Source organism: Motacilla alba, chromosome 2 (genome assembly GCF_015832195.1).
Source record: "Motacilla alba alba isolate MOTALB_02 chromosome 2, Motacilla_alba_V1.0_pri, whole genome shotgun sequence".
Lineage (NCBI taxonomy): Eukaryota > Metazoa > Chordata > Aves > Passeriformes > Motacillidae > Motacilla > Motacilla alba.
Genome location: NC_052017.1, coordinates 146,695,559 through 146,718,200, shown reverse-complemented (window position 1 = coordinate 146,718,200; position 22,642 = coordinate 146,695,559). Strand labels below are relative to the sequence as shown.

The window sequence follows — 22,642 nt, the reverse complement described above, 5'->3', positions numbered from 1 at the left end:
AATCCTATCAAGAAATTTTAAACAGCCAGACAATGAACACAAACCTCAAGTCCCCATTCAGTAAATCCAGCAAAGTGCTTTGGTGACTCAGGCTCTTAACTTGTATTGAGGTAGAGATCCCTGCAGGAAACCTGAAAGGGAAAAACAAAAGTGAGGATTTTTCGATATCCACATAGAAGTTGAATAATGTGTTCTGTCCAAGGAGTGGAGGAACAAAGAGATTAACAAGTGTCTTAAAAAATGCAAAGGAAGGCCATGAGTTGGTCTTAATAAAGATAACAAAATTACACTTTGTCTCATTGGCAGGGATGAGACTGGGCTGAGTGAACATAGCATGTCACTGGCAAGAGGGGTTAGAGAAGGCACTGGAGACCTGCCTTTCCAATGACCTGACAGGGTAGAAATCTGCTCCATTTAAGCACATTTCAACTTAATATATGTATAATATTGAATGCATGTTCCCAACAAATTCTGAAGTTTAGCAAACTGAATTCAGTCAGTGATTTCTCTTTGCAAAGCAGAAAACTTTGGGGACAGGTATCTGCAGCGCTCCTTCAGCTTGAGGGTGAGCTGTAAGACAACAGAAAGACCTTTCTGTATTTGTTGCTACCACATAGTAAACAGACAAAAAACCCCATCAAACCTGCCATCTCTCACCAAAGCTGTGTGGGTTTTCATAGATCTGAGACAGCCACAAACCTGCTGACACCAAAGGCCTCAGACCTGCTCTGGGAAATTACAGCAGAGACAGGACCATCTTCAGAACCTGGTCTAGATCCTGACCTGCTGATCTGCTCTAGGTGCAGCTGTGTTTATGATAGAATCAGAATGGTTTGGGTTGGAAGGTACCATAAAGACCATCCAGTTCCAAACCCCCTGCCACGGGGGGGGGGGGGGGACACACATTCCACTATCCCAGGTGGCTCCAAGCCCCATCCACCCTGGCCTTGAGCACTTCCAGGGATGGGGCACCCTCTACTTTTTTGGGCAACCTGAGAAAAGATGTTTACAGTCATGCTAAAAAAAAAATGCATGGGCATTTTTTTATGCTTTGTACGTCCTTTGGGCATGCTTTGAGAGCTTCCGTTTGGGGCAGACATCAGTCCCCTCTGGGGGACACCCGCCCCGATGGGACCCCTGTGAGAGGCTGCGCCGGGGCAGGAGCTGCGGGCAGTGGCAGCAGAGGGGACCGGGGCTGTGTCTGGAGGAGGGGTGAAGGAAGAGTGGCTCCAGCTCACAAGTCAGAGCCGAAATTCAAGCAAAAATATCCCAGCTGAGGGCTTCTTATTTAGACAGTGATCTCAGGGAGGAGGTAAAAGCAGAAACCACCTGTTTGCTAAAACAGAAAGGGCATTTCTTCCCGACACGGCGGGGACTCGGCTCCCCCGATTCTCTGCCCTTCGGGGAGCACATTTCCCTGCCCCTCGAAGCGGGACCCCCAGTCCTCTTGTCCCTAAAACCTGTCCCTCATCGCTCACACCTCCCACCCCCGTGTCCCCCAACCCACACCCCCGGACCGGTCAGTCCCGGCCCCATCCCCGGCTCCCCCGCCCCCGGCCAGCAGCGGGGCCCGCAGCCCTCCCCGCCCAGCGCTTCCCCTCCCCTCGCTCCTTAAACCCGCGCTCGCCCTGCCCGGCCCCTCTCCGGCATCGCCGCCGGCCCGGCCCGGCTCCGCGCCCGCTGCTGCCGCCAGCTCCCGCTGCCCTCTTCTCTCTTCTCTTCTCTTCTCTTCTCTTCTCTTCTCTTCTCTTCTCTTCTCTTCTCTTCTCTTCTCTTCTCTTCTCTTCTCTTCTCTTCTCTTCTCTTCTCTTCTCTTCTCTTCTCTTCTCTTCTCGTGCACGGAGGATGCAGCGTTTTGCCAGTCCCCATCACTGACATGTCCCTGTGAGAGCGTGTGTGCGCAGGGCGGCTCGGGGGAGTGTGTCTGTCTGTGCGTGTCCGTGTGTCCGTCTGTGCGTGTCCGTGTGTCTGTCTGTGCGCTGCTGCCCTGCCCGTCCATCACCGCCCCATCCCCGCCAGGCTGACAGCTCTGCAGGGCGCGCCCGGGTCAGGAGCCGGGCTCCAGGTACCACTTCGGGTGGTGCGGTGTCTGTGCAGGTAAGAGGACATCGATGGGTTTGCAAACCTGGCTCCCGGGGCACTGCAACTGAACACAACCTCTGCTATGTCTTTTTATTTTCATTTTTCCCCCCAGCTGGGAGGGGTATCAAATTCAGAGGGCTAATTTTTTTTTTTTTTAACCATGCAAACATGCAGGAACAGGGTCTGTCTTTTACAAAGGAAATATAGGAGGAAGTGTGTTCCATTATTCTTAAGCTGGATTTATTTATTTCTCATTTAGTTAACACGGTTTTCAGACCAGAGTGCGCTAGGTGAGTTGGTCACCTGAATCAGGTCTGGTGAGCCCTCAAATTGGGATTAGCAGATGCAGAAGACTTCACTGCAGGTGATAAAGCAGTGGCTGAGGGATGTGTAATGCCTTCATTGAGGAAAGCCATTGACAGGAGGTTGACAGATGTCAAGATTACCCTGTAATCACTGTTTTCAGGGTTGGTTCTCCTAACATAAATACCTTGGGAGTTTGATTACCTCACACCTTCTTGTATTCTGTCTCTGTTGGTGCAGTTTCTCAGTATGTGGGAATACATTGCCGTGTTAACAAGGTGTTTCCTCCACATTTATTACAAATGTGGGTCACCTTCTAGCTGTAGCCTCTAAGCCTTCTTCTAAAGTGCCTACTTCATCAGCTCCTACTCTTTGAGTTTTTACATAGCTAGAGTTCTTAAACGAGTGTAGTGACTGCTGGCACTTCACAGCATTAGCATGCACGTGGTGCTGTGCCTGTTTGCATGTATTTTGATTAAAACCTTAAAATAACACAGCCCATCTGTGCAGTGTGGACACTAGTGGAATCAATGTCGGGAAGATGCACCTGCAAAATGTATCTGTGTTACTCAACATGCTCAATTAGCAACCAGAATTACTTTAGGTGCATGCCTGAATCTCCCTTTTCTCTTTGATGAATGACTGTTTAGACATCTGTTTTGGGGGAGTTTGTATAGATACTAATTGATAAACTAACAGGGAGAAGTGTTGCCAAATAGGTCAGGCAGACAATTGCAAGGTTTATTCCATTTCAAAAGCTACATGGCTTTTTTATTTTATTTCTTTTTAAAGAGTAGGCATTTAGTAGTTTTAACTAAATTTTCAATCCTACCACCTCTCATACAAATTGTCCATTAAGATGCTGTTATTCTGAATATACAAATGCTATTGTTTGGACAGCAGGGGCAATGACCTGAGTAACTTCCAGTTAGACATATCAAATACACGAAGGTAGATTTTATATCAATGAGGTGTTTATCAAATATTATTGCAAAAGAAACTCCTGAGTATGTGTTGTAGATTCACTGTGCATCCTCAGTAAGTGCATTGTGCTCTATTGCTTCTAGGAAGAAGCAGTGTTGGATGTTTTAGCCTCCTTTCTGGTGAAATGGAGAAGAGTCCAATTCTGAGCTTAGGAATGGGCAGCCCACCAGCTGATGAATGTCATCTGGTTTTGTGGAGAAATACTCCAAGTAGCTTGCAGACAGGCAGTCCTCAGCACACTGCGGAGCAAAGGGAGGAAACCAGGTCTTTGACTTTTAAACAGCAGATAACAGTGCTTCTCTCTCCTGGGATCAGTTTGGGGCCAAATCTTGTTTGTTTCAGCAGAAGATAATATTCTCTCTGATTTGAGTGATTGCCTCTTGAATTTGAGTGAGACGTCTGCCATGAATGAGTCTTTGGGTTGGAATAGAACATCTGATGGAGGACTCAGTGCAGGGGAAGCATCTGTCTGACTCATGTTACTCTGACTCATGTTACTACAGTGGAAGAAAACCTCCCCAATGGGGATCTAACAGAGGAAGAATGAGGTGGAAGGATTAGCTATTTTTTTTGGTCTGTGGGAAGGCTTTTATGAGCTCAGAGATCCAGACAATGAGTGGGTGAGCATGTCTATAGCACCTATACATATACATAAGTATTTTCTTACTTCTTCTTGCATTTCATACAGTTTTAAGGCAAACATCTTTGCTACATTCTAGAGCTAGCTTTTGATTCTGAAGATTATGATACTGAAAATAATAGGACTGAAAGAATGCTTTTGTTTCTTGCTAAAATATATTCCTGAGATTTATTCCGTAATTATCTTGGCTTCAAAGGATATTTCAATTTGTCATACTGTAATGCTTTCTTCTAAAACTTGTTTTGATTAATCACTGCTGGGTGATCACAACTCCTCCTGTTTAAAGACCATTCTTGAATTCTTCCCATTTCTCACAATGAGAAGCAAAAACTTTAAGAAAAAACTTACATCAACATCTTCTCTTTATCACCACACCTGAATGATAGAAGTGGTACTGGGCTATTTCAGCTCTTCAGGCAATGCCAAATTCCCCAGTCATTCTTACATGAACTTTAATTATGTATTGTCTCCTATGACACTGAAATATCTCCTTCCAGGCTTCCCAACCCTATTTTCCATTGCAATGAAATATTGGGGTGCATTTTTGTCTTTAAAGCTTCCTCTTTAGAGAAGATTGATTCCTGCAGGTCTTTCCATGGCTGAGTGAGTCTAAAAACCAGAATGCTGGGTGGAGTCTGGGTGCTGTTCACTTTGTATTAGGCACTACCCACTGTCACAAAGAAGTTTTGAAGTTTGAAAACTCAAATTTGGGGAGTGAGAAAAGGGGAAGACAACATCTACAAAATCACTGAACTGTAACTGAGGAACTGGGAATGTTTGGGTTTTTTTTTTTTTTAATTCTTGTAGCATATGTAGGTACTGCAGGAAAATGGACATATTGGAAATTGGTCCTTTTTGGACACAAACTCATTCTGTCAAATTGGAAATTTTCTTCATCATGTGCTTCATTTTATTTGGTGTTTTCCTAGAGGCTCCTTCCAGTTGCTGCTGGAAGTTTAGTGATCCCCTTCAGTGGAAATCACATCAGGCTTCTGAAGCTGGCAGGAGCACAGGTTGGCTGAGATGGCTGTCCCAGCCCCGTGAGTGGAGCCAAGCAGAGGAATGTCTTCTGCAGAAAGAAACTTCTGCAAAGATCCCCTGTTGTGCTTTTGGGAGACTTGCAAGTCTTAAGTCTTGAAAAGATCTGCTCAAGGTACACTTAGACTTGCATTCTCCCTTACAAGCAAGTATGAAAACTCGTAAGTCAATAATCATAACATTTATTTTACAGTTTTTTATTTCAAATTTTGTTTAAAATATACTGCTAGGTTTTGGGGTTTTTTCATTGGAGATGAGATCTTAGTCCTAATGTTCTTGACTTATAAATGTCATCAGGGGTCAGTAAATTACAGGTGAAATCAAGGATTTTTACCTTAAACTTGCAGCCCACTGATGTGTAGTCAGGAGGATGTTGCACTGGCAGCCTTTGGCAAGTCACTGAATCTGTGAGCAGTCAGTTCTTCCAGCTGTGAATAAGAGATAATATTAGAAAGATGTTTTATATGAATTGCGACCTTCAGTTCCTAAAAATAGCTCAGACAAATCAGAAGGTTTATATAAGTTCAAAGCATCCTGATTTCTTTTTAATTGAATAATATGTTCTCCAACAATTGGCAAGATTTCTAGAATCTGAGTGGTGAAGCGAAACTAGCTGGAGCTGATTTTTTTGAAAAGTATAGAATCAGAGTATAATAGAACTGTTTAGTTTGGAAAAGATCCCTAAGATCACCAAGTCCAGCCATTAACCCATCACTGTCATATCTACCACTACACCCTGACCCCCATGCCACATGCATTTTAAATGCCTGCAGGGATGGTGACTCCACAGCTTCTTTGGGCAGCCTCTTCCAATGCTTGACAACTCTTTCAGTGAAGAAATCCTTCATAATCTCCAATCTAAACCTCCCCTGGTGCAACTTGAGGCCATTTCCTCCTGTCCTAACCATGTCACCTGGGGGAAGAAACCAGCCTCCTCACCGGTCTTGTATTTAAAGATAATAATGGAACACCAAGACCCCTGCAGCCCTCCTTTTCTGTCTCAGGACTGTTCCTTGATGTGATCTCCTTTGCCCTTGCTGGTGCAGGCTGCCATGGGGGTCCTGATCAGCAATTGCAAACCCTGGGCTGGCAATCACAGCAGAGGAGCTGGGGTAGGGGGAACATGCCCTGATCTCTTCTCCCTGCTTTACTCCTGATGTCCAGCTCCACCAACTAGACTGAAAAAATTTATGATGTGAATGTGAGCCATGAAACAGGAGGGATAGCTCTGCTCGTGGGACAAGTTGCTTGTTCCTTTCTAGCCTGAATATGAGGGAGGGAGTGAGCTGATAATATTTATTTTTCAGCATCACTAAAAGGTCAACTGAATAGCTCCTACTCCACCTAGGAAAGAAAAAGTATATACACAGTGTTATTGTCCTGAGAAAAGTGTTTCAGTATTGGAAGTAGGTGGGTACATCACCTACCAGGGACTTATGTTACAGCTTAGAGGTTTAATCTGGAGTGGGGAAGAATAGGAAACCACCCTTCTCTCTGAGAACCATGGTTGATATACAACAGGTATGTTGCTTGGTGGACAATTAATTTCACAAGTCAAGTGATGCAAGTAGTGAGATATCTTTGGATTCCTTGTGCTGCTAGCTGCAACATTAAAAAAAAAAAAAAAGGTTGTTTAGGAGATCAAAGTGGGCTAAGTTGCTATTCTTTATTATATTGAGGCTTTCATGGCAAATACCTGCTATCTTTGTGTACACTAACAAGGGTGTTAGATTTACAAGGCTCCTTTCTGTAAAGCAGAATGAATTCTCTCTAAAAACTTCCCATTTCTTTCCCAGTAGGGAGGAAATTCTGCAGTAAAGACTGGGCAGGTACCTGTGAGCTCTGGCACTCACTTGCAAACTCTTGCTCTACAGCAAAAAGCAAAGCAGCCTTTCCTGGGAGCCCACTGAGGAGTCACAAATCCCACTCCAGGGTGTGTGGGGCTGTGGAGCTGGCCAAAAAGTGCCAAACCTGGACCTGATCTGATCACGTGCCACAAAGCTTCTCCAAGCTGTGTTAGCCTTGATTATTCATTAGGAATGAATGAAACTGAGTTATGGGTGATGTTTTGCAAATGCTGTCAGTCCTGATTATGCAGTGGTGTAGATTTCCTGTGCTCAGGGAGTGCTGTTATCACAGAGCTCATCTGCTATGCAGTAGATGTAAGTTATCCTTCTCCAGCTCATCAGAATCTATTTACTTTGCATTGATTCAGTTCCTTAGAAATTAATCTTTGATTCTTTGCAGAACAGAAGGATCCCTTGAGTTTGGTTTAAGCAACTTGATTTGATTATTGTTATGTCCTGAATATTGATTCTTAAGTGACTTTAATAAGAGATGTCAAAACTGCCATATTTCACTTCACATTTGAGGGCAAGTTTAAACCATTGACAGATTTAAATATTTTTGGACTGATGGTCTTTGTTCTAACCCTAGCCAACACTTGGTTGTGGTTCGACTATTTTTTGCCCAAGTGCAATTTTTTCAGTGCTTAACCATGTTGAAGTATTTGCCAATTGTCAGCACCCAGTATTTCCTTCCAGACCAACCTGGTTAACATTGATTACCACACAATATTTGCATATTGATTGCAAAGATTTTCTTTGAGCTGTAAAGTTTAGAGGTACTGGGAAATTTCTGTTGGCTCCATGCTAAGTGTAAAACTAATTACATCTTGTATGACAGAACTTCACTGATTCCAATTTCACCAGCAGATAAAGGCTACAAATAATCTGTGTGGACTGTCTTGATTGCCAATGCAGTTCTTAGTGAAATGAAACAACAGCTGGTACCTGTTTTACAGCACCTCTTGTGCTGGGCATTCCTGAAAACCTTTACCCGTTTCAGTGGCAGGACTGGTTTTCTTCACATTATCTGAAATACCTTATTGAATCTTCAAGGAAAGGAACACATGGTTTTCAGTCCATTGTAATGCTTGATAAAAAAATGTTTTTCAGTGCTTATCTTTGCAAAATATACCAGAAAATCTGCAGCAAACCCTACTGACTAGGTCTAGACAGGGCAGTCAGGCACAGTGGTATTAAATTCTGACTGGGAAATTAATTCAGCTCTGGCCAAGAGGCAGCAAGGCACAGCCCTTCTGTAGCTCCTGGAATTCCTCTGTTCCTGCGTGAGCACTGACAAAGCTCAGGTCTGCCTCATTTCCATGATCTGCTGTGGAACAGCCCAGGATGCTCAGTCTGAACTCGGGACCTGATGGTGTGGCTCTGCAATGGGCAGTGATTCATGTTCCTGCAGGAAGAAGGAAAAAACCCATTCTTTTTGTAAAGGACAGTGCTGTAACATAGATAATAACTCTGTTCTGGGAGGCTGAGGCAGGAGTGAGCTGCTCATTTCTAACAGATGGGTTGACAATCCTTGTTCAAGTCTGATATTTCATAAACCACCTTGAGTTATTCCAAGGCAATTTCCCTTGTCCTGCTTTGCTGTTTAGTTATGGTGTCACCTCTAGAATGTTTTTGAGAGTGGTTTTTATGCTTTCTGGAGGCTTTTCTTAATTATATGGATAAGTACTTTTATGATTGATTCCCGAAATTAAAACAGTTTACAACTGGGCTTATATTATCTTCCTTCTTTGCCATCCCTTGGGTTTTTTTACTGAGTACATTTTCTGTTCATTTTATATTTAAGCTATTTGTATATATTTGACTACTTTTCTTCTTATTTTAAATTTGCTGTTCTGCCTTTATTTATTTTTATTGCTGCCTTTGATGTTTTTTTCTCCTTTTCAGTAGATATTTCTACTGCCATATTTTCTTCACTTAGCATCCTTTTCACTTCCCTAAGCAGCTGTTCCCAGACTATGGGCCATGACCCCAGGCAGGCTGTGGCAGTTATGAGTGGGCTACAAAATTAAGTAGCTAATTTTGGATGTGGTGACACAGGGAAGTCAGAGAGTTGTTGGCTTCCTTCAGCAGTTTTCTGAGCTAAGACTGATGACATGTAGGAAAACAGATAAAGCATCAAGTACCCTTATACCAGATGCCACTGGGATGATAAACAACTTAAACCTATTTACTCTTGCTTGAATTTCTCCTCATTTCCATGTCACTGGTTCTGCTCCCTGTGTCTCTCCCAGAAAGTATTTTTGAAGGCAAAAACCTGCTAAGACAGGTCCTGCCCAGCCAAGGAAGCCACAGAGAGTGCACTGAGTTTTTTGGGGAATTCTGGGAAGTCTGTCCCCCTAGTTGAAAGAGTTGTTGGCAGTTTTGTAGGTCTTCAGGATTCAGAAGAAAAAAAAAAAGAAAAAAAAAAAACCAAAACCAAAAACAACAACAGAACAAACAAACAAAAAACCTCACAAACCCAAACCAGAACACATCAAGAAAAATCCCATCAGAAATAAGCAGGAATAATTCTGGTTTAACCAGTGCCAGTTTTTCCCTTAGCTCTTTGCCTTTGTACTTCTCTTCATTAATGAGCTGCAGATGCATCATACCATGGGCTCAGTTCCCTTAAGTAATTGCAATTGCCCATGTCATGGATGGACATAACGTGGTACAAAAGGCTGTGCCACTGGTTTGTGTGGCATTTAACCCACCTTCCTTGGGTCTGTCTGCCTCAAGCAGAGAGGCTGAGTGTGTGTGGAGATGGGCCTTTCCTGCCCAAGATGTCCTGCTGGGTCATCTCACCTCATTTTAGATGTCTCTTGTTGATCCTCACTTTCAGCCAGACATCCCTTGCTGCCTTAAAAATGGTGGAAAAAATATGAAGTTTTTCCAGGGTAATTCATCTGACCTGTTTGAAATAAATTACTCCCTAGAAGTGTCTGTTTGTCTTTATGGATTATAGAGGGCTGGCAGGTGGTTTACTCAGATTTAGACAACTACACTGTAAATCTCTGTATTGGTCAGATGAAACCCCATAATATCAATAAGACACAGCAGTCTTGGCAGGTTCCCCACGGCAGCCCAAAGTGGCCATGGCTGTTGACCCAATATCAGTCAATAAATTGAAAAGTTTTGCACTGATTAAAAAAGCAGTTTGGGTGAGCAGGAGAGTATGGAATAGCTGTAGAGGGGCGATGCGACTATTTTACCCCAGGTATCAGGTTTAGGATCTCTCAGGAGATGTGTGATGTGACAGTGATGTCACATAGCTCAGTGTCAGGCACATGTAAAGATGACAGAGGGAGCACGAGGCTGTTGGACTGCACATTATCTTTAAAAACCTCTTCTCTCTCTTGTCCAGGGCACATGGAAGAGCAGGGATTACCCTGGTTTTGGGGAATACCAGCCTTTGGGTTGATTAAGTGCAACTTTAAGACAATTCTGACATGAAGCCAGTGTTTCTCCAGCATTGAAACCCAAATAATTGCTGGAACAGGGCAGGCAACAATTTCCTGTGAAACAGACACTTGCATAAATGATCATTTCAGTTATTCCTGTTACAAATAGGACAAGGTTTATTAATTCTCATTTGTCATTAAGAAGCTCCACAGAGCATGGATTCTTTCTTTTGTCAGTCCAATGCTGTCTGCAAAAACTTGGCCTTTATCTACTCGAGTGTCTCAATTAAAAATTGGCCTTTATCTATGGAGTCTTTCAATTAAATAGCAGTATTATAAACACTCTTGATTCATGCCTAGGTGGGAGGATCTGTGCCATTGTGCAAACAGCTTTTCTGCCTCATTACTAGCTCTTCTTGTTTGGCTAACTTGTTTGCCTGATCAGATGATAAATGCTAATCCCTTCTCTGTTCTGTGACATGATGCTGAATTGGATGGCTGCAAAGCTCATAGGAGAGTTTTTCTCCTTCAACACCATCAGGAAGAATGGGAGATTTGAGGAGGATGTTAGTCCCTTGGACCTTCAATGCTGTATGCCCATGGGATTAGTGAAATCCTGTTTAATACAAGGTAAATCTTTTCACACAAGGATCAAGTCTGGTAAAGAGGGCACCCTTTGCTCCTGTCCCAGCTGAGATGATGTGGGACAGGAAGGCCTTGCTTTTGATGCAAGACTTGGACAGCTGAACTGAGCTTAATTCTGACTCCATCACAGTAATTTGATACAAAATAAACCATAGAAATCCCAGAATGGTTTGGGTTGGAGGGAACCTCAAAGATCATCTTGTTCCCACCTCCTGCCATGGTCAGGGACACTTTCCACTAGTCCAGGTTGCTCTAAACCCCATCCAGCCTGTCCTTGTACACTCACAGGAATGGGACATCCACAACTTCTTCATCTGAAATCCACCCAAGTCCCCATTCCCATCTAAAAAAGTGGCATTTTAAAGGTGACAGGTGAAGAGTCTGGTTATAACCCTATTTGTCTCACCAGCTGCCTGAATTTTTATTCATTGCCTAAATCTCCTTTCTTCATGAAAAACTCCATCTTGGTAGCTTCTCACATTGCCTGGGAGATGAGACAATGGCAAGAGCAGCACCCAGACTCCTGAGCAGTGAACAAGTGGCTGAGAGGGTCTTGTAGGTTTTACACCAAGTCCCTGCTGTCCTGCAGGGTTTTAAAGAGGGTCAATGATCAGCATTTCATGCTTCTGGAATTGCTGCTTCAAGTGTGTTGCTTGCAGTCAATAGCAGAGTCTTCTTCCAAAGAATTTGAATGATTTTTGGGTTAATAATCTTCTAAACCACCTAATTCACACCTAAGCAGCATTTTCACAAGTGCTAGGACTTGTGAATTTTTTTCTTTTACAGGAGATGTTTATTTTTATCTTATGATTTATTAAAAAATACAAGCTTGTGGCCTTCTTGGAGAAGCCAAACTGAATCACAAAACACTCTGAATTTCATCCCCTGGAACACAAAATCACAGAAAGTGAAAAGAATGGGAGTTAAAAGGTAAGAATAGCAGAAAGAGCTTGTAAAGTGTTTGATACTAGGGGCAAATTTTCAAAAGTTTGTGCCATTATTTTCTAGGAGAAAGGAGAAATATGGTATCCATTCCTTATTAAATGAAAAAAAAAATATTAGTCTGATACCTGAAGGAGAGTAAAAACTTACATCTTCCATCAGTGGCTGTGGAATATCTGAGCTGGAAGGGACCCACAAGGATCTTCGAGTCCAGCTCTTCAGTGAACGGCCCATACAGGGATGGAACCCACAACCTTGGTGTTGTCAGCAGCAGGCTCTGGCCAGCTGAGCTCATCTCAGAATAGTGAAATAAATTAAATAAATTCTGAAATAAAAGAATTCCTAAATTATAATGGAATAAATTCTGAGATCGCTGGAGGATGTGGGCATTGATCCTGCTGCCTCTCTCATGCTGAGTGAGAGCTCAACCATTTGAGATAATTCCCCAACAGTGGTGCCACTTGAGGAAAGTTTTAGGGTGAATCACTGAAAATACAGCTCCCTTTGGTGACCATGCACAAAACATGGCAGGCAGGTCTAGTTCAGTGCCTGCTTCTGTGCTGCAGGCTCTCAAATTTCAAATATTATTGAGAAAACTTGTTGATGAAAATAAGTAATTTTCTCTGTGGGTGGGTATTCAGGGATTACTCAAGATTTACTTTATATTCAATTCTATATTTAAGGCTCAAAAATTCATTTGCTGAGGTCCTTCATTTTATCACCTGAATTTGGGGAAAGGCCTCTGACCTTGTTCACACTGCTGCTTTCTTAGAGAGTAGAAATCAATTATTTTTGATTTGTTTTAAACAATCTACAAGCAGAATGGGAACTAGTGATAAAAAAGTAATGTAATCTTTCCCATGGGCTTCATGCTTTCTGGGAATAAATCCACGAAGCCTAAGAAGAATTCTGTCACTAGCAATTATTTTCTGTGATTTAAGGTTTCATCAGGGTCTTTGAAGTTATACAGACTTAAGTGGAAAATGAATCCCAATTTATTGATGTTCTTATTGTGTTGTCTGTATTTAGGGACAGATTCTGTCATTCCAATAAAAAATTATAGAGTACTTTAATCTGCTAAGAGGTGTGCTGAGAGGCCAGTGGAATTGCCTGAACATTGATCCTTTTGTGAGCTGTGCTACTAAATCAGCAGAGCCAGTAAAGACTAAATCACATAGCTCAGGGTGTGATATTTAAAAAAAATATTGCCTGTGTTGGCTTCCACTGATGTAGTGAATTCAGATGGAATACCTGAACTATTAAAAATGCATAATTTTAAAAATTCATAACTTTTAAAATGCATATCTTTTTAGTGTTTTCAATAATTGACATAACCCGTAGATTTAAAATTATGACTTAATTGTTTTTAAAAAATTGTATATGACAATATTGCGGGGTTAAAAAATACCCTCAGACTGCTCTGTGTGGCAAATCAGGTGAGCTGGAACATTTCTGGCCATATCCTTGCCAGGCAATTTCATCAGGAAATACTTGAAATCACAGACTGCAACTCACTGACCTGTGAGTGCCAGGCAGCATCTGAATTAAATGGGTATCTGCAAACACCAGCGAATCCCCCAGTCCACGAGTGCTGATCCTGGGAGCAGGACAGGCTCTGGTGGTTCTGCCAGCAGAGGAAAGGGGTGTTAAGCTGTGCCCATGTGTTCCCCCAGGGCAGGCAGGAGCTGAGGGCAGCAATCATGGGAGGCACCATGGCAGGGGTAGCCCTTCCTTACCATCCTTCTCTTCTGCATTTGTGGTGGCTCTGAGGCTACTTTGGTCCCTGGGAGGGGTAGAGAAGTTCCCAAGTTCTGCCCACATCCTGCCCGTCCCTGCCTGTTTACTCGCAGGGCTGGAGCCTGCAGAAGCATTCCTAAAGGCAATCCTCTGCTGCAGGACAGAGCTCAGCAATAAGGTAGGTCTGAAAGTGCCTCAGAGACACATGGAGGGAAAATACTTTTGCTGCCTCTCATTCTTTTCCTGAAATCAGAAACAGGATGATATAATCCATTCCTAGATTAAATCTCTGAATTTCCCCTAGAAATGTTTCCTCTGCTGTGAGATTCACACTATGCGGAGGCAATGCTCCTATTTATAACTTGTGGCTGAAGAGAAGTCTCTCATTAAATAGAACAATCTTAGAGTAACTGTTGAAGGGATTTCAGTGTTTTGGTAACATTTATTTTAAGAGCTTGTCATCTGCAGAAAGGTGGGTCAACCTCAGCACCAGGATCTGTATGGCTTTATTCCTACTTTGCACTTGTGTATGTCCCTTGCAGTTTGGGTTTGCTTTTTTAATATTTTTTTAGTTGTTGGTTTTGTTATAATTTTTTCTTTTTGATTTACACTAATAGAGTTGCAGCTGCACATCAGGATGGAGCCAGGCTCTGAGATATGAGAGCTTTGCCACGACAAAAAAGTAATTGGTTCCTGCAATTTGGAATCTGATGAAACTGAAGAGTGTTAAGGTTGAATACTTAGCCTGCTCTTGCATGATCTTTCCAATAACTCATGTTCCTTTGAAGTCACTTCATTGTCCTGACTTTCCTGGGTTTGAATTGTTGCCAGTGAAACTGAGTCCTCCTGGTGTAATTCATAGGCAGGAATCATAAAGCTGACACTCTTGCACATTGGTACGTAGAGAAAAAAATCTTTTTTGCCCTGAGGATGTTATTAGGAACAAGATGACAACTTGTGAATTTTTTCCAGGTATCATAATGTTTTAATATATTGGAAAGTTGAATACCATCAGTGATAACATCACAGCAACATGTGACACAGTGTTTCTGTTCCCCTGAATTGCAACTCTGTTCTAGCTGTGGTGAACATCAAAAGTTTTAATGCTGAAACTTTTATTATAGATTTTAATACTATTTATGTGTTTTAATACTTTGAACCTTACAGGGACTTTACTCATGAAGTACACAAAAACAGGGAAAACTGTGGTCTTATGGCTATCCATTGGCATTCCTGTGGATATAATGGAATACTTTAGAAAAGTAATAGACTGGTTTTTACAAATAGCATCCCAAAGAAAATCTTATGGAAAAAATCTAACGGTCTATGAAGGATTTATTCATGCATATTGTTTTGTTTTCCATGGTGAACTTTTGAAAAATAGTGTAGTTACAGGCAAGGTAGACTAGCTGCTTCATGTGAATAAATGGATCAATACATCAAAATAATGCAGTGGTGTGGAAAAGCAAGAAGTGACCTATTGTCAGTGAGAAGAGACTTGGGGGTGTGAAGAAAGATATGCTTTTCAATTTGCTGCAATAAACAGTTTTCCAAAGACTTCAGAAGTGGAAGTTTAATATATAGACTGAAGACCTGCATTATGCTCTCAGTCTTCTGTTTCATACACCTCAGAGGGAAATAAAATTCTGCCTTCTCAAAGGGGAGGCCAAGTGTGAGGAGACAGAGCTGTTCTTTCTCAGACTTGGGAGTCAAAGCTGTGGTTCATGTGGATGGGAGCAGCAGAGAGAAGGGCTAAGCCCACACCAGTCTTCTGCTCAGAGGGCTGGTTGCAATACAGGGAACCAGCAGCGCTCTCATCTGTCTCACACGGACATTTCAAAGGTGGGGATATCCCTTTCAACAGATAAATGTCAAACCTGTCTATTGTACTGTATGGAGCCAGTCGTACAGAGAAGACTGTGCCGTGGAAAGACATAATTTATGTGAGATGAATTAAGTACAGTGGCTCTCCAAAGCTTTCATACCCCATGTAATGTTGAAGTTTTGTAGCTTTACAGCACTTGCTACTGAGAAAATGCAGCAAGACCAGAATTGCCATGCAGCAAACCATAGAATACCACAGTGGTTTGGGTTGGAAGAGACCTTCAGGGTCTTCTGTTTGCAGTCCCCTGCCCTGAGCAGAGACACCTTCCACTAGACCAGACTGCTCAAAGCCCCATCCAAGCTGGAACACTTCCAGGGATGGGGCAGCCACAGCTTCTCTGGGCAGCCTGAGCCAGGACCTCACCACCCTCCCAGGGAAGAGTTGTTTCTTCCTAATGTCTGATCTAAATCTACCCTCCTTCAGCTTAAAGCCATACCCCTTTGTCCTGTCATTGCATGCCTTTGTAAAAATTTATCTCTCCGGGCCTGGCAAATTAGGATTCTTACAGATTATTTCCTTTCCCACCCCCTTTATAGTATTTTGGGGCATATACCAGTTATTGCTCACAGTGTAATTGTCTTGGATGTCCGATTTGCCTGAGAGATGTAAGTATTTGTGCTGGCATGGAACTTCACTGGAAATGAAAGCCACAGTTCAGCAGTTTAGATTTAAGCCTGCTGAATTTTTGAAAGAAAATTCCTTCCTTGAATTTGGGAGTAACCCCAGCAACCCACATGCCACGCATGCCAAGTGGAAGAGGGGGTGTGGAAACTGAATGGAGAGCAGGAGGCATCAAAAAGCCTGGAAGCTGGATACAAGATAATAGCTGAAAACTTTCTTACCTAACTTTAAAAAGTGTTTCCCAGTAAAAATACAGCGAATGCAGCTGCTATAGCTACCAGCAAGGCTTTGTGCAGAACTTCTTGAGGTACTTGTTGTGTAGTTGTACAAAAGTTTTTCTCAGTTTGAGGGTTCGGTATCATCTTGTATTTATTTTTTCTCCATTTAACCAGGCTCTATTAAGCACCAGCTGTGTTTTCAGTTTCTGTTCAAAGCAGAAGAAGGCAAGGAGCTCGAAAACTTTTATTTTCTTTTTCTCTTCATTGTGCAAGTGAAACATTGTCGATGTAGCTGAGCTAATGTGTTATTTAATTTCTTACTTATTTCTCTGTTTGGGATTATTTTTAGGCCAAGAAACAGCTAACAGCATTGTGGCCTTTCACGTTTACCTCAGTACAGAAAAAATCAAAAATCTTTCATGATTAACCACAAGTCAAGCAACTTGTTCTGGGCCCTAGAAGTCAGGGAAGGGTTTCAGATTAAAACATGACACTGCAAACAGAAGAGGAATGCATTCATTTTAGAGATCAAGTGCATCAGCTGATGGTTGCTGAGCACTCAAGCAGCTTTCTAGTCCTAGTGAGGGAATGTTCTGTCTTAAATCAAAACCAATAGTTCTATAGATCAGGAAAAGTACTGCAACTTTGAACAAGGTATAGATGATGTACTGGGATTGTTAAGAACAATTTTGGGTTTATGTTGGCTGAGAGGTGAGACTGCACATTATTGTCTCTTTCAGCTGTACTAATCTATGAATAAGTGTTGGTCTCTGAATGCATTGACATGAATATGACAAACTTTCGCACATCAAATTAGATCTCATATGTATCTACAGAAAACAAGTTATAACACCTGTTTTATCTCTTAAAGAACAGGCTGTCAGTCTTGCTAACAAAGACAAAACAGCCAAACAAGCACAATCTCATCTTTTTTTGTTGTTGTTTGTTTATTTGGCAACAGATAGATTAAAACAGTTACTCTTCAGACAGCAACTGTGTTGAAAATATTTGCTTATCTGAATATGATGTCAATTCATATGCATGTCTGCCCATGGCAATGTATTAGTGCTTTGGTATTTTCCTTGGCATCAAAAGGAAAAGAAAGCAAAGTACCTTCTTGCTCCTGAGTGGAGCAGGAAGTCTAGTGCCAAAACATATGTAGAAAGGCAAAAGTGCTCAGGGCCTTTCTGTAGCCATTATTTTTCTGGTGAGGGCTCCTGAGCCTCCCTGCAGTCGATGAGAGCAGAGCATGACCTGCTGGCATTTGGGTCAGTTGAGCCTCAGGGCTGGCTGCATCCAATCCAATTCATGGACAGAGAAAACTCAGAGTGAAGTTTAACAATTTTAGGCAATCCAGAAGTTCCCCATAGTTTTGGTTCCCATATCTGTTACAATTCACCCAGAAACAGGACTAAACTCTTCATAGAATGTTCTTAAGCTCTCCCTGTGGAAATCGCTGTTAAAGTTCAAAAACACATCGCTTTTCCTAGCTCCATTTTGGTTCTTCTTCCCAAGCCTGCTTTTCTTGGACAATTTCATCATTCAGGAAGTGGGGGGGAGGGGGTCTGTTTAGTCTGTTTAGAAGTCAAGTTGTGCTTCTTCTCTTTCCCATTAGGCAAAGACTTTGCACTCAAGTCTAGTCCTCCTCTGCCTCTGAACTTGATAAAGTTTCCTATCATTACCTTTACCATCTTTAGCTGTTGCTGCTTTTGGCTGAATTTCTTATGTCACCTTGACCAGACAGAAATTTGCTGAAATATTGGTATCTGTTGGAACACCAATATCTAAATCTTTGCTCTTTGTCTAAGCTTCTTTTATTGTGTCTGGGGAAAATAATCACTTCTTGTGAGTAGTTAATTTATTTTACTCTTCCTCATGAGAAAGAGATAAAATCAATCTGGGTATGGATTTTTTCCTTTCTTTTTTTTTTTTTTTTCTTTCCATGAACTTGAAGGGAGCTTAGTATTAAAACACATAAAATGTTAGTTTAGCCACCTACAGCCTAAACTTAATTGAGATAAATCCCAGCCAGAGCCCTGCTGTGTCTAAATAAAAAGAGTATAGTGTGAGACCATTTGAAACTGAGCTTTACAGTCCAGGAACACACAGATTTAATTTGTTTTAAGTTCTAGTACTGCTGTCTAGTAGGTATCTCTTTTCCATTTCTACATCTTTTCCATGTCCTTTCTCCTCCTCCAAATTTTCTAATTTATTTTTTTGTTATTATTTTCCTGAAAACACTCTATGTCCTTATCCATTTCAAAATATCCTCTCCCCAACTATCAAATAAAATCTTTGATACCTATGTTATCTATGCAACAGCTCTCTCTTCTTTTAAGATAAAAATTCAGGATATTGCATATAGAGAGGAAGGGAAAAGAGAAATAAGTAATTTTTTTGGAATTTCAGGTCTTTTTGAGACAGTCTGAGGCACTTCCTACTACAGTTAATTGTAAAAGTTTTAAACATGAAGAAATTATAATGTTAGGAAGACCTGAGCATGATGTTTCATTCATGTAATCTGTAAATTCCTTTTTTTCTCGTGTCATCCATTCCCTTTTTGCTTTCTCTTTTCCCACTGCTGTTTTTGAAACTTGTGTGAAGAATGGCAAGGGAGAAAGCAGAGTGGAGAGGATGGGACAGGGTGAGAGCTGAAATGGCCCAAAACCCTTCCAGCCAATATCAGAATTATTGATCTGATGCTGTCACACCCCTTGCCATGAGCACAGACAGGCAGACCCAGCTGTGGTTCAGGGGTAGCTGCACATCTCTTATCAGCTCCTAAGTGATAAGCTTCCTCTTGCCTCTGTCATCTGCCTGACATAAGAGCTGTGTGTGGGCTGTAGAGCACAGGTTTTTGTATCTTATCCTTTCTGTGTGAGTGACGGTGGCAAAGAGGGTCCTTCCTGTTAGAAACTGGGAATAACTTGCATGTTTTCTCCAGCTACATCTTTTCCTGTTAAATTTACAGCTGTCAGACCCTTCTTTGCTGTACTTCTCTTCAGTGTCTTCAGATTATCTTCTGTTTTCACAGAATCATAAAATGGTTTGGGTTGGAGGGGACCTTCAAGGTCACCTACTCCTGACCTCCCTGCCAAGGGCAGGGACACCTTCCACTACACCAGGCTGCTCCAAGCCCCATCCAACCTGGCCTTGAACACTTCCAGGGATAGGATATCCACAACTTCTGTGTGCAACCTGTGTCAGTGCCTCACCCTTTTCAAAGTAAAGAATTTCTCCCTAATACCCAATCCAAGCTCACCCTCTCTCAGCTTAAAGCCATTATCCCTTCTATAGTTATAATATAGTTCTAGCACTATATTATCCTTAACAAAAGCCTCTCTTCAGCTCCTTAGGTACTGGAAGGCTTCTAGAATGTCTTCCTAGAGCCTTCTCTTTTCCAGGCTGAACAATTCCAATTATCTCAGCTTTTCCTTACAGGGGAGGTTCTCCATCCCTCTAATCCTCTTTGTGGCCTCCTATGGACTCATTCCTACAGGTCAATGTCCTTCCAGTGTTGCTCTAAATGGGGTCTCATGAGAGTGGAGTAGAGGAGCAGAATCACCTCCCTTGGCCAGCTGGCCACTCTGCTTTGGTGCAGACTAGGATATGGTTGAATTTTTGGGCTGCAAGTGCACATTGCTGTCTCACATCCATCTTATCCACCAGCACCCTCAATTCCTTCTTGTCAGGACTGCTCCTGATCCATTCATCTTATTCATCCAGTCATCCATCCCATCTTATTTAGTTTTCCATCTTACAGCCCTGGAGGCAGAAATGACAATAAAAGTGACAAGGCAGAATTTTTCTGCAGGTGTCCTTCTGCTGGGATCATGGTGAAATCATGGAAGGATTCACAGGCAGTGATCTCCTGAGTGTCACATTCAGAAACTGAGAGGAGTAAAGCGTAGTTTTTATCTGAGTCTTGGACTGAGGCTCTCTGACACTTGATAAACTCTGCTTCTGCTTGACTCCACTGTTTTGCCCATACTTGCCTGTCCCATGCTGATGGTGGCCACGGTGGTGGGCAGAGATGGCTAATACATCAAAGATCCAACTTGTCTTCACTCAAAACTGTCCTGCACTGAGGCCATGTTTCTTATTTCTCTCATTTTATAGCAGTCTGTGTTGATGGTGAAGACATTCACAATGCAGAACTTCATGGTCAGAGGAGATGATTCTTCCTGCCCCCTCTTAGTCCAGCTCCTTTGATAAGAAAGAGAAACCTTTCCGTTCAGAGCCAAAAAGAAACTGGAGGCAGTCACTTCCAAGATTTTCAGTCTTAAATTCTCCACACAGCCTCCTCACTCTGCAGACATCTAAGCTGGGTAAGGTGTCTAACCTTAGGGTTCTGCTGTTGGGGCTTCCAAGATTTGCCCCTGCCTTAAATGATTTGAGTTCTACAATTATGAGAAATTAAGTGTCAATCCTACATCAGTTCCAGTACCACCTTTTGTTTTGGGTCAGTTCTTAAAATACTTTGTTGCAATGTCAACTAACCCCAGGCTTTCTACCCTAGGGCCCTGCTGCAACAAGGAGGTAAAGACTGGCCTGTTTCTAGAATACCTGGAGAGAAAGTTTTCCTTACAAGCAGCCTATATCTGTTTAATTGTCCTTTTTCACTCTGGTGTTTTAAAAGAGAAATGGCTGTGCTTGTCCTCAGTGAAGGAGAGCACGGAGATTTTCAGCTTGGGTAGGTTTCAGGCAGTGGATACAAAATCTGGGGCTGCTGGGTGGGGAGGGAAATGTTCAGAGCTGAGGATCCAAACTGCTATCTGTACCTCCACAAGTAATGACAGATACCTCTTATTTTCATGGCCTTTATTCACAGATCTTTCACTTTTGCTGGCGTGTTGGTGTCCACAGTAGAGTTCTGGGTTTCATTACAAAGGTCAAGACCATGCAAATTAGACCATGGAAAGGCTCTGCAGTACTAAATCTCTTAATCAAATGCACTTGTTGTTTCTGAACAAACTTTCATTACATTAGCTGTCCATCATCTTTTGGGAACACATGGAGGAGGAACTCAGCCACGTGGTTCAAGAAGGAGGCATTCATGTTCCTGTATTTGGGAAATATTCTGTCATTTGGGTAGCTCAGCAGAAATGTTGGGAAGTGGTAGGTGAGTGTGTGGTACACATCCAATTAGCATGGCCCTGTTAATAACCCTGAGAGTGACAGACAATGGGTATGAGCTCATTTCTGGAGTTTGTAGGGATTCTGGTTATCCAGGCCATTATCATAAGGCAGAGAGCAAGGAATGCAGAGCAATTCTTCCTTGCCCCAGTTAAGAGTTCTGGGAAATGCGTTCACCAGGCTCCTCTTTGTTAGAAAGTATGTTGTCTATTTTCCAAATAGATTTAGGCTGTTACCCCATCCCAATTCCTCGCTCCAGCTCTGCTTGCTAACTATATAAAGCCATTACATATGGGTCTTTTTACTGACATAATCCTCGACTGTACTAAAAAAGAAAATATTAAATTTCATTCCAAGAGCTGTAAGAACTTCCATGAGGATATAAAAAGCAGGAAATTGGCCCTGTAAGAGTAGAGTACTCTCATATTGAATAGCCTTCAGGGGCTCAGTGTTAAAGGCTTCTTCCTTATAGCTAATGTAGGTTGGAACAGTTCAGCCTGTGCTTGAGAGGAAATGGGATTTGTAGGACTTTGCCAGTACAGGTTTACAGGGCTTAGGCCAAAGGACTGGTGTTCTGTGACCCTGTACAAAATCAACATGCTCTATACATACTGCACTAAGGAGAGTTTGAACATGAAGTACTGAGGAAAAATCTCAGGATTTTCCACTCCATCACAAACTGGTCCTACCATAATTTTTCTGGACATCATCTTGGTCTTTGTCTTGCTTGTATCACTCCTCTTCAATCTGGACACCCTGCAGACAGATGTGGAGTTTAACTTAAATGTATGAAGCTCTGGGAATAATGTTATTTATTACCCCAAACAGCCAGTGTACTTTGTATTGTGTTCAGGTGATGGATTTTCCATTTCCATGAGGTCTGTGTGCTGCAAACCCTGCTTCAGCAACAACATGAGAGACATTTCAGCATTGTGCAAGGTTTAAAAGAAGACAAAAAAGTATGGGCAAAGTTTTCTAACTTAGCCTTGTGCAATACAGTCATTATTAGCGTGGTTGAGCTGTGCACCTGCTACTTGGTAATGTAGTTTGGAGTGTGTTTTCTTCCAAGAGCATTCCTAAATTTTTATGTATCTAATAATATTATTGTGTTGGTATCCACAAGATTCAAGTAAATTTGCATCCCAAAAGATGAGCCACTGCAG

At 42.1% G+C, this 22,642-nt stretch overlaps 1 protein-coding gene across 1 annotated transcript in view; it reads left to right on the top strand.

Moving 5' to 3' along the window:
- Nucleotides 1-1,740: 1,740 nt before the first annotated feature.
- Nucleotides 1,741-22,642, top strand: part of COL22A1 (collagen type XXII alpha 1 chain) — a 229,239-nt gene continuing 208,337 nt past the window's right edge. The window contains exon 1 of the mRNA XM_038129913.1: nt 1,741-2,097. The gene's annotated coding sequence lies outside the window, so the exon portion shown is untranslated. The remainder of the gene's footprint in view (nt 2,098-22,642) is intronic.